This window comes from Mustelus asterias, chromosome 10 (genome assembly GCF_964213995.1).
Source record: "Mustelus asterias chromosome 10, sMusAst1.hap1.1, whole genome shotgun sequence".
NCBI classification, from domain to species: domain Eukaryota; kingdom Metazoa; phylum Chordata; class Chondrichthyes; order Carcharhiniformes; family Triakidae; genus Mustelus; species Mustelus asterias.
Window position 1 is genome coordinate 77,566,595 of NC_135810.1, and position 12,997 is coordinate 77,579,591.

Genomic DNA, 12,997 nt, shown 5'->3' on the forward strand with positions numbered 1-12,997 from the left:
GTTGTTAGGGCTCATAGCCTTTGCTGAATCCAGTGCCTTCAGCCATTTCATGATATTATGTGGGGTGAATTGAATTGAGATCTGAGGTGCTGGGAACCTCAGGAGGAGGCCAAGATGGATGAGCTACTTGGCAGTTTTGGCTGAATATTGTTACAAATGCTTCAGCTTTGTCTTTTGTATTAATGTGCTGGGCTCCCCATAATTGTAGATAGGGGTATTTCTGGAACCTTCTCCTCCAGTTACCTGTTTAATTCTGTACCACCATTCACAGCTGGATGTGGCAAGACTGCAGAATTTAGATCTGATCCATTGGTTGTGGGATTGTTTATCTCTGTGTATTGCACACTGCTTTTGCTGTTTGGCACGCAGTTAGTCCTGTGTTATAGCTTCACTCAATTTTGCACTTCATTTTAAGGTATATCTGCTCCTGGCGTGTCCTAGTGGCATGTTGGCACGGTGGTTAGCACTGCTGCTTCACAGTGTCAGGGACCCAGGTTTGATTCCCAGCTTGGTTCACTGTGTGGAGTCTGCAAATTATCCCCGTGTGTGCATGGGTTTCCTCCGGTGCTCCGGTTTCTTCCCACAGTCCAAAAGACATGCTGGTTCGATGCATTGGCCATACTAAATTCCCCCTCAATGTACCCGAACAGACGCTGGGGCGTGGCAACAAGGGGATTTTCGCAGTAACTTCATTGCAGTGTTAATGTAAGCCTACATGTGACACTAATAAATAAACTTTAAAACTTTCTGCACTCTTCTATTGATCCCCTGGTTTGATGGTAATGATAAAGTGAGGGACATGCTGAGCCATGAGGTTACAGTTCGTGGTTAAGTACAGTTTTACTGCTGCTAATGGCCTACAGCACCTCATGGTTGCCTAGTTTTGAGTTGCTAGATGTATTCTAAATCTATCCTGTTTAGCATGATGTAATGCTATGCAGCACAATGGATGATATCCTCAATGTGAATCATAGAAATCATAGAAACCCTACAGTGCAGAAGGAGGCCATTCGGCCCATCGAGTCTGCACCGACCACAATCCCACCCAGGCCCTACCCCCACATATTTACCCGCTAATCCCTCTAACCTACGCATCTCAGGACTCTAAGGGGTAATTTTTTTTTTTAAACCTGGCCAATCAACCTAACCCGCACATCTTTGGACTGTGGGAGGAAACCGGAGCACCCGGAGGAAACCCACGCAGACACGAGGAGAATGCGCAAACTCCACACAGACAGTGACCCAAGCCGGGAATCGAACCCGGGACCCTGGAGCTGTGAAGCAGCAGTGCTAACCACTGTGCTACCGTGCCGCCCAGACAGAACTTCGTCTCTACAAGAACTGTGCGATGGTCATTCTTGCCAGTACCATCATGGACAGATGCATCAGCGGTAGAAAGATTGGGGGTGAGGTCAAGCAGGCCTTTCCCTTTTGTCGATTGCCACATCACCTGCCACAGACCCAGCCTAGCAGCTATATCATTTACGACTTGACCAGCTCAATCAGTAGTGGTGCTACCAAACCACCATTGGTGACGGACATTCAAGTCCTCCCACCCAAGCCACCCTCAGTGCTTCTTCCAAGTTGTGTTCGACGTGGAGGAGTCATCAGCTGAGGGAGTGTGATAGGTGGTAATCAGCAGGAGGCTTCCTTGCCTGTTTTTGACCAGATGCCATGAGATTTCGTGGGGTCCAGAGTCAATGTTGAGAACTCCCAGGGAAACCCCTCAACTGTATACCACTGTGTTGCCACCTCTGGTTGGTCTGTTATATTGGAGAGACAGGAATACCCAGAGATAGTAATGGTGGTGTCTGCAACATTATTTGTAAGGTGTGATTCTGTGAGTATGACTATGTCAGGCTGTTGCTCAACTACTCTTGTGAAACAGCTGTCCCAATTTTGGTACAAGGCTCCCCGATGTTAGTAAGGAGAACCTTGCAGGGTTGAAAGGCTGGATTTGGCATCGTTGGTTCTAGTGCCTAGGCTGATGCCGACTGCTCAGTTCAGTTTTATTCTTTTTTTGAGATTTTGTAGTGGTTTGATACAACTGAAGGGCTTGCTCAACTATTTCAGGCTATTTACAATCAGCCATGTTGCTGTGGGTCTGCAGTCACATTTAGGCCGGACCAGGTATGGATGGCATTGGTGAATCGGATGGGATTTTATGACAGTTGGCATTGGTTTCATGGTTATTATTGTTGAGACTAGTTTTTTTAAACTCCGGATTTATTAATTAAATTTAAATTCCACCAACTGCTATGGTGGGATTTTAATGTGTCACCAGAGTATTAGCCTGGGCCTGTATGTGATTGCCTCCCCTTGAGGTCAGGCAAAATTGAAAGAACTAGTTCCCCATGGCAGAAACTAATATTTTTCAATTTCCATTACCCTGGCACATCCCTATAGATTGAGAGGTTGGCTGGCTGTTGACTGGATAGGAATTCGGCACCAGGTCTGAAAGGTTGCTTTGAGTACAATAGCATTAAAGATGAGTCTGTTCTTATCCTCAGAGGACTCCCACAGCATATCTGGGTTAAGGTCAGGAATCCTAGTTGCATTTTTTTCTCACTTTATAACTGAAGAAATTAGACTAATTATCTGATTAAATTTAGCATGGTGTCTGAGATTGGAACATTCCTAAATTTGTCCATCACAATTTGTATATGGATTTTTATTGGCCAATTTAAGATGATCTTTCCTCAAAGTTTCTGAGTCCCCATTTGGCTGTTGTCTTCTGGACGAGCCTATTTAAATTGAGGCTGCATTTGCATATTTTGCAAAAAGATCTAAAGTTTGAAAGGAAAGCTAATGCAGTGCCAGCTTATGTGCATAACTCACTGGTGCTCAGTGCTATTTATCCAAATGCAACTAACATCACAAGTTTATTCCAGTAGTCACTGTAAAATATTTGATTATATTATTTAATTCATCCTCTTTGTAATTTTTTCTTAACTTGTTATTAATTCTGCTTCTGTTTCAATGCGAAAACCATATACTGGCTACGTTTGATGCAGATCGGTGCCACATAGATTTGTATCATGCTGTTCAGCCTACTTTTCTTGTGTTTCGAGGTTGAAATGGTTCTTGGGTGCTTCAGTAATTAAAGTAATCTATCATGAACATATTTAGCTCTATATGGACTTGATTGAACTTCAGACAGCAGTAAATTCAAAACTGTATAGATTCATAAAACTTTACTGTGCTGTGTTGATAACAGCAACCTGTTTTTATATAACACATTAATATGGTAAAATATCCCAAGGCATTTCACTGGAGTGTCACCAAACAAGATTTGATACCATGCCACGTAAGAAAATATTGGGCAGATGACCAAAAGCTTGGTCAAAGGTGGGTGTTAAGGAGCAATTTAATGGAGGGAAAAGTGTGGCGAGGATAAGGAAGGGAATTTCAAAGCTTAGGGCTTGGGCAGCTGAAGGCACAGCCAACAGTGATGGGGTGATTAAAATCAGGGATAGTTAAGCTAGAATTTAGAGGAATACAGATATCCCATGAGGATTATGCAGCTGGAGGAGATTAGAGCTAGGGAGGGGCAAAGTCATGAAAGGATTTGAAAACAAAAATGAGTATATTTAAACAAAAATTTAGGCATTTCTTTACCAGGAGCCAATGTTGGTCAGCAAGTGCAGGGTTGGCTGACCTCCTGTTTAAGGAGGGTAGAATGTAGGAAGCTAGCCTAGAGTGTGTTGGCATACTCTAGTCTGAAGGTAACAAAGGCATGGATGAGGGTATCAGCTGAGGCAGGGTGGGATTAGATGATATGGTGGTGGAAATTGGTGGTCTAAGTGATGGCACAGGTATGTGGTTGGGAGCTGATACAAAAGGTCAAATACAACACCAAGTTACGAGCAGTACAATTAAGTCTCAGACTGTCCCTGGGCAAATGGATGGAGTCAGCGGCTAGGGTATGGAATTTGTGTCAGTACTGATAAATGCACTCTTAAGTTAACACTGGAGTATGTTATTTCAGGAGGAGAAAGTATTTATTTGGTGAGTCTGCTGAATCGGACCACTATTAGCTGTTCAGTGTTGCAAATTGTCATCGTAAAACTATGGTCTTGAATTTGGAAGGTGACATCCTAACTGTTGGCTGCTAGACTGCAGTGTTAGTGCCAACACCAGTTTTCCTGTACAGAACTGAGCCTTGAGATGAACAAATATTACTGAAATCTAACAATGGAAGCAATCCCCTTGACTGTGCTTCATTGCTGGTCATATGTTGTTTTCTTTAGCTCAAGTCTGCGAGAATTCTTTTAAAGCGATCGCTCAGCAAGGTCACCTAGCCTTGATCCAAAACAAGGTTGGCCAAATTTTCCTTGATCCCAGATGCTTGCAGAAAGTAATGTTTGAATCTCTTTTGCCAGGAAAAAGTACTTTGAAATGCAGATTTTAAAACCCTTGTAGTTAGTGCAGTCCTGGAACTGCTTATGTAGCTGTTTTGTATCAGTAATTAGTCAGTTTATGGACATGGTGAGGTTTTTAGGCCACCGTGTACTGATGTACGATGCAGAATTGGAGCTGTGCCTTAATTATACTAGCATCCTTGTAAGTTTGTCATGTAACTCAAAAGTCCAGTCTACGATTTTGCTTTGATAAATGGACCACTATTCAAACATAAATGCTATGTTGTCATTGCATGTTTTAACCATTGTAAATCCTGTTGGTACTGCTCTGTGCCATAATTATCCTTTTACCCAGTACAGGATTTTTTGGGACATCTCAATAACTCAATAGATACATGTATGTGTCAGGCTTTGTCATACAGATTAGGAAGGACCTGGTTTCAATCCTTGATCTGTGCTGAAATAGATTGTCCATCGGTAGCAATTCGCCTTAATACCTTGGATGATTAGTTGGATAAAGGGTGGAAAAGGTGAGGGTGTGGTAGAACAGCCAGATTTACACCTCTGTTTTCTATTTCAAAGTTGCACACTCGGGCCATTGAGGACAACAACAGGCTCGGATCAGATGGCTCATACATTAAGAATTACACTTGGGTCAGATACAGAGTTGTGCCTATGGAGCTAGTGTGAGTCAGCACTTGGAGGAGAAAGAATTAGAAATGCAGGGCAGGGAAGAGATTATTGTTTCACACGAAAGATGCTGATTTTGGCTGTGACTGTGTTCATTGTGCAGCATATTTTATAAAGTGCCCAATTAACTTGTCAATTATATCTGTAAATTCTTGTTAATCAGAGTGCAAATTAAGAATGTAGGAAATTATTATATATTTTCTGTTTTAATTAACTTTTGACAGCCATTATTTGCAAATCCTTTGGCCAGTGTTTTTGAAGGATGTTATATGTTATGGATCTAGGAGCTTCTGTTGTTCCTCCCTATTTCATACTTGCTGTTTTAGGAGAGAGCAAGATGATCAGCAGCACAAACATTTTCCTTTAATTTAATCTTTACTAAGTTTATATTGAAAGTTAAAGGCCCTCCATGTTTACACTTGTAGTTTCTCATGTATTTCAGCCAGCAGTTGTAAATTGTGTGACACCACCATCGTCATCTTGTGACAAAGGCTGCTATCACATCTCCTCAAAACAGTTAATGGCTGCCACAGTACCAAGTAAGCTTCCAATTTTGAATTTTTTTGCCATGCGATAAGCTGCGTTCTTTGTATAAAATACATGCTTTTTTGTAACCTTTTCATGTATTTAAGACATTGATGGTATTCCAGTTTGATAACTGGAACATATTTATGAGCTAATTTAATTATTTTGCTTGCCTACTCTGCCATAATTCATCCAACAATACTGTGCTTGAAAGCTCATTGTCTGGAAGCCTACGAACATTTAGACAGTTCATTGGCGACAGTTGTCTGTGCATTAAATGCATTAATTTATTTGCAAAAGCAATACTCTGTTCATCAGTTATAGTTTCCAGCATTTCTCTCTGGCTTCTAACCAGTGCTGTCCTGTTTTAGTGAATTGACTCTTGAGCAACACAATCGAAGCTTGCTCAATAATCTGATTTGCCCACAAATTGTAAAATGGGTTCTTCGTTCTGCGTTAAATGAGAATAAATAATCAAATTGAAATTTTTAAAGTGTAGTCTCTGAAATTCTGAGTTCCATATGCCCATTATCACAGAATCTTTACAGTGGCAGAAAGAGGCCATTCAGCCTATCAAATATGCACTGGCTCTTTGAAAGAACTTTCTATCTTGTCCCATTCCCCTGCCTTATCCCTGTAACCTTGCACATTCTTTCTTTTCAGATAAAATGTAATTCCCTTTTAAATGCCTCAATTCAGCCTGTACCCACCACCACCTCAGGAAGCTTGTTCTAGACTCCAATCACCCTCTGAGTGAAAAGATTTTTCCTCATTTGTTATTTCTACTCCTTTTGCCTATTACTTTGAATCTGTGCCCTCTAGTTCCGTATGCACTTTTGAGAGGGAATGGTTTCTCACTATTTTCTCACTATTTACCCTGTTCACACTCCTCAGGGTCTTGAATACATCAAGTTTCTTTTCAGTCTTTTCTCCAAGGAAAATAGACCAACCTCTCCAATCTATCATCATAGCTGCAGTTGTTTAACCTCGGAATCATTCTTGTGAATCCCTTTTGTATGCTGTCCAGTGCCTTCACATCCTTTTTCAAATATGGCACCCAAAACTGGGCATAGCACTCCAGATGAGGCCTAACTAGTGCCTCACACAAGTTCAACATGACCTCCTTGCTCTTGTACTCAATAACCCTATTAATAAAACCAAGGATGCCATGTGCTTTATGAACTGATGAGGGCAGGGCAGTAGACATAGTCTATATGGACTTCAGTAAGGCCTTTGATAAAGTTCCACATGGTAGGCTGCACTGGAAGGTTAGATCACATGGAATCCAGGGAGAGCTTGGCAAATCAGATATATAATTGGAGGAAGTAGGAAGCAGAGGGTAATGGTGGAAGGATGCTTGTCGGACTGGAGGCCTGTGACTAGTGGTGTGGCTCGGGTCAGTGCTGGGCCCATTGCGGTTTGTTATCTATATCAATGATTTGGATAAGAATGTACAAGACATGATCAGCAAATTTGCAGATGACACTAAAATAGGTGATATTGTAGACAGTGAGGAAGGTTATCAAAAATTGCAACAGGATCTTGATCAGCTGGGGAAGTGGGCTCAGAAATGGCAAATGGAGTTCAATACAGTCAAGTGGAAAGTCAAATCAAGATAGGACTTTCACGGTGAATGGTAGGACCTTAGGGAGTATCAAAGTTGGGACGTTATGTTGCAATTGTATAGGACATTGGTGAGGCTGCATCTGGAGTATTGTGTTCAGTTTTGGTTGCCTTGCTATAGGAAAGGTGTTATTAAACTGGAAAGTGTGCAGAAGAGACTTACAAGGATGTTGGCAGGACTCTAGGGACTGAGTTTTAGAGAGAAATTGGACAGGTTAGGACTTTTTTCTTTGGAGCATGAGCATGAAATGCACTCAGTTTTTTTCCTAGGGTTGGGGAATCGAGAATTAGAGGGCATGGGTTTAAGTTAAGAGGAGAAAGAATTAATGGGAACTCGAGGAGCAACCTTTTTGCACAGAGGGTGGTACGTATGTGGGATGAGCTTCCGGAGGAAGGGACATTGACAACGTTTAAAAGGCATTTGGACAGACACATGGATAGAAAAGGTTTAGAAGGATGTGGGCCAAATGCAGGCAAATTGGCTTAGCTTAGATGGGCATTTTGGTCGGCATGGACCAGTTTAGGCCGAAGGGCCTGTCTCCCTGCTGTAGATTCTATGATTCTATGAACTCTTCTTGCAACATGCTAACTCGCGGACGCATATACCGAAGTCCCTTTGTTCCTGCACCTCCTTTAGAGTATCTCCCTTTGTATTATCTCTCCACATTCTTCCTGTCAAAATGAATCACCTCGCACTTCTCTGTACTGAACATCCATCTGCCACTTGCCTGCCCAATCCACCAATATGTCCGTGTCCTTTTGAAGTTCAAGACTATCCTCATCACAGTTGACAATGTTTCCAATCTTCATATCCACTGCAAATTTTAAAATCATGTCTTGCACACCACCGTCTAGGTCATTACTATATATCAGGAAAAGCAAGGGTCCCAGCACTGACCCCTAGGGTACTCCACTGCAAAACGTCCTCCAATTTGAAAAACATTATCACTACTTGTTTCCTTTCACTCAACCGATTTCCTTTTATTCTATGAGCTAGACATTAGCTCACCAGTCTCGTGCCAAGTGCCTTTTGAAAGTTCACATGCACACCAACAGCTTTGCCCTTATCATCCTTCTTTATTACATACTCAAACTCCAGCAAGTTAGTTAAACATGATTTTCCCTTAATGTTCCCTTATATTTGATTATTAACTAATGTTTCCGTTCCTGAGATTTCACAGCAGTAACAGTTGTATTAAATGAGGAATACAGTTACTTATTGAAAACTAATATCATGTATGTCCAAATGATTAAACCATTGATGCTTCACAAACTTTCTGTGGAGCACAGTGTACTCTGCATTTTAAGAGATCAAGAAGAAATTTAACTGTAGAAGGAGATAAGTGAACTTTACTATGAATGCATGGATCAGAGAACCATCATCATCATCATAAAATCCCTCCAGTGCAGAAGAGGCCTTTTGGCCCATCCAGTCTGCACTGACTCTGACAGAGATAACTTTACTGTTAATTTATTTGGATTGACTGATTTACTGCCCTTATAGCCTAGTAATGATAACATACAGCTACTGTCAGGGATTCTTTTAGATAGACTGTGCTTTATAGTGCATTTGGAATAATGCTCTAGTTTAATTCAAAAACCAAAAAGTATATATTTCGCTCTTTTAGACTCCCTAAAATCCAGATTGCTTTTTCCTCTTTACTAATTAAGGACTTGCTTTGAAGTGTTTTGGATCCACATTAGCATGGCAGATTTCCTGTGAATGCTCTCTAGTGTCCTGTCAGGTTGCTTCCTAAGGTCCAGAATGGATTGTAGAGTTTTCAGTGTAGAGCAAGTCGGGTTCAATGTGCGCAAATATTTTTGCTAGAATAGATTATCTGTTGGTGATAAGTAAATCTGTTATGTTGCTTTGAACTTGGACATCTAGAATGTAATTGCTGCTAGCATGTCATAATCTGCTTTGTTTAAGGCCTTGAATACTCAAAACAGAAGTCTGCTGCAAGGCAGATGAGATTATTTAAAGTTTGGGGAGCAGCTGTTGAGAAAAGTTTTCTGCAGGTCAGAAATTAGAGCATGCATTCATACATTCAACTGCCATTTTCCCTAAGGTTCCAGAGGGAGAAGCTACTCCTGCTGAAGCTCTGCACTCCAAGTGTTGATGTCAGATGAGTAAGCATGCTTATAGCTAGCAGGCTGAGGGAAATGCGCTTATAATTGAATTGTGCAGCTCCCCATTTTTCTCTTGAATTCCTAAGTTTAGCAAAGGTTCAAACATCTTTCAGATTTGGAGGGAGATGAAGTCAGTGTGAGCAGAGGCATTGCTGAAGTTCAGTCAGCAATGACACAACCTAAGAGCACAAGTAGTCTTCCTGCTTGTTATCTAACCAGGACCACTATACTGGTTTTGGTATTGGTTCAAAGGATGTCTGTAGAAATCTGGGAAAATCCAGGCCTCCAGACGGTAAGCCAGACTGGTTGATCAGTGCTCAGGAGCACTGTGAATCTGTGGTCTGCACATGTCTGGTGTTGGAAATTTGGATCCAAGTCAACCAGTACAGTTAGTAATCTAAGTGAGACAGATTTACAGTGCGCTAGAGCACATCTGACTGATTACCCAGTCTGGCTTACTGTCTGGAGGCCTGAATTTTTTCCAGATTTCTAGAGACAGTCTTTGAACCAATACCAAAACCAGTATACTGGTTCTGGTTAGACAACAAGCAGGAGGCTGCTTGTGCTTTTAGGCTGTGTAGTTGTTGATTGAACTTCAGCAACACCTCTGCTCGTTCTTTGAGGTCCTTGACCCTGTATGGATTTAGGAAAATTAAGTGCTCTTATGAAAAAGGAGTGGGTAGGGAGGGAAAAGAAATGAACTTCATATCGATCAAACATTTCTAATCATGGATTGCATACTAGCTTAGTGTGGAGATTCCTTTATGGTAATGTATTTCTCGGAGTCAGATATTGAATTCACCTGAAAAAGCAATATTGTGTCTTTTCATAAAATCCAATCGCCCTCTGGTATTCTGGTACAGTCTTTGCGTACTTAAGTATACTGTAATGGTTTCCGTTTGTAAAGGTTTCTCACTGTTGAGCAGCCTAACTTGTTATTGTCCATGCTGGCCTTTGGCAAGTGGTATTAACACTGAGTTCCAACAATTTTGCTGCAAGTTCTGAGAGCATATTTGAGGGTGATTTATGGAAGTTGTTAAGTGCTTCTTAACTTCGGGTTGCAGCTGCAGTTCGCACATTTTAGAAGTATTTCCAATTAATGCTTTGAAAATTTCTAAAAATAAATGATGATCTTCCCCAGTTAGCAAAAATGTAGATCAATTGCGGTGAAATATGACTTCTGGCTTGGGTAAGATGCTGTTTTGGAGAGTCAGTGTAGAGTTGATGGGCCAAATGGCCACCTCCTGAACTGTTGGGATTCTATGGAATTTTATGTATATAATAAACAGTGGAGAAAAATTCCTGAAAACATTATCAGATTACCAACTAAACATGTATCTCCTTTCCTCTGCTAAACTATGTACCCCAATATCTGGTCCTCCTGAGTTCTTTCCTCACCTTCACAGTACAGGGCGGCAGCTATGCTACATCTTACTTATCCCTACCTCTATTTGTTTCGTTCTCCCTCAAATGACCCTGAACATTTGATGTAATGTAGGAAATGCAGAAATACAACAGTGACTACAATTTGTTATAAAGCACTTTGGGACATCCTGTGATTGTGAAAGACGCTGTCTAAATGCAAGTCTTTCTTTTATTAATATATATCAGTCATTCTGAATTCATATCCAAAGTTTCATTCTCACACTGAACTCTTGATGGTGTAGATTTTTAAAAAGCTAGAAATGAAGATAATGGGCAAAAGCCCATATTGTAGTACATCATCAAGGTTGAAAAGAATAAACTAAAATGAAGTAAACCAGGAAGTGATGTTTAACTTGATGCCAAGCTTGGGTTTTAAAAGCCAGAGGATTCTAGGAGGATTTAATGGCATGAAATATTAGCTTTCATTGCTAACCTCAGTGTTTAGACACTTCCCTTCAGAAAGAAATTGGTCCATTTGATAAAATTGTAGGTCAGAGAAATTTTGGGGCAGGGCATAACCACATCTTTCATTTATAGAGTATCTTTAAGGTAGTAAAAAAAATCCTAAAGCACTTCACCGTGGTATAATCAAATGAAAATGGAGACGTGTCTTAATTGGGGGGATGGGTGTGTGGTGGTTGAGGGCTTTAAGGAGAAAATTCCTGACAGTGTGGGGGGAAGGACCCATTTGGAAGCGGTCGGGCAAAGAGAGCGATGAACAGATGTTTAAGTCTGAATTGAGGAACAGAAACCTGGATGTTAGTGGGGCTGGCAAAATTTATAGATGTAGGAAGAGGTGAGGCCATAAAAGGACTTGTCCCACTGACCATCACGTTTATCTTCTCTTGCCTCCTTGTGTGCAACGTGGCAGAGTTTTTATTGAGTTGAATTTTAGTGTGTGGAGAGTGTTAGGCTAGCCAGGACTAGGTGAGTCTGGAAGGGACAAAGGCATGGGTGAAGATTCCAGCAGCAGATGGGCAGAGGTGAAGGCAAACAAAATTCTGGAAGTGGAAATGGGTGGTTTATGTGATAATGTGTTATGGGGTGGGAAGTTCTGCTTGGGTGGAATAGGATACTAATATTGAAAACAGTCTAATTTAACCTGAGAATATGACAATGGAATGGAATCAGTTGTGATGAAAGGGCTAAAGAGGATGGTTAAGTGGAAGAAATGGCAGCTCAAACAAGTTTAGATGTCAGGGCAAACAATCTCTAGGACCATAGAGACTGTAGAGGGGCCAAGAGCGACACGACTGTGTTGTCAGGATACATTTGGAAGCTGTTCCAATGGTTCTAAACAACATTAGCAAGGATGATGTGTAAGATGTGTGTCTTACTGTTACAGCTTTACAGTTTCAATTTGGAAAGAATCCCTGCAATTTTCTAGGTTCATTTTGGACTTTTCAGAAACTAGGGAAATGGGGAGGAGGGAGTGGAACAGGAAATAAGGTTTGAAAAAAGATTGGGGCAAGTAGAAAATGTTGTGTCTATGGTGTCATTATTCATTTTCAGAGAGTTCTGTGTGTGTAAAGTATTACACTTGGACTCACTGTAATCAGAACTCTGAACAGGAAAAGAGAGCATGTTTTATTTCGGAAGCCAGAAGCAAGGTTTATGGTTTAAATCCAAATAAAATGAATAGAAAAATCAATGATAATGGGGGAGGAGAGGAAAACAGGGATGTTTAATTTGAAATCATGGAGTTCTTTCCATTGCTTAGAACAGAAAATTTATTGTCGTAGCGATTCTAACAGCTTCTTAATTGCTGATTATGGTGTCATGGTGATGTATTTACTTTTGAAGTTGTTTGATGGACTTGATGTTGCTAGACTGCTGTATAATGGGCTGTGGTGTTAGTAAGGCATTTTAAAAATAGTACCAGAAGGATTGCACTGACTAGTACCTGGTGCTCTATTTCTTCTAAAACTCAAAGCCCAATGTGTCTATATGTACTTTCCTGCATATCTGCAATGTGACACCAGCTTTCGCAGATAATTGGAATGCCTGGTGTATGATATAAGTCTGGCGACTGTGCTGTCACATTCCCTTTTATACCATTTGCCTTTCTTTGAGCAATAAGTTTCCTATGAAGCACTTTATCAAATCATAGAACAGCCACAGCACAGGAGGCTGCCACTGTAGGAGGAATTTGGGTAATCCCACTTATCTGCCCTGCAAATATTTTCCCTTCAAATGCTTATCCATTTCCCTTTTGAAAACTACAATTTAAGCTGCCCCTACTG

The 12,997-nt window shown here is 40.9% G+C and overlaps 1 protein-coding gene across 3 annotated transcripts in view; it reads left to right on the forward strand.

The window, feature by feature from the left end:
* The window catches only part of nck2b (NCK adaptor protein 2b), an 84,085-nt gene that overhangs the window by 45,675 nt on the left and 25,413 nt on the right, over positions 1 to 12,997 (forward strand). For 2 of the 3 annotated variants that reach the window (XM_078221974.1, XM_078221973.1), the window contains exon 2: positions 5,494 to 5,590. The exons of the other annotated variant lie outside the window; for it this stretch is intronic. The gene's annotated coding sequence lies outside the window, so the exon portion shown is untranslated. The remainder of the gene's footprint in view (positions 1 to 5,493; positions 5,591 to 12,997) is intronic. 3 annotated transcript variants of the gene reach the window in all.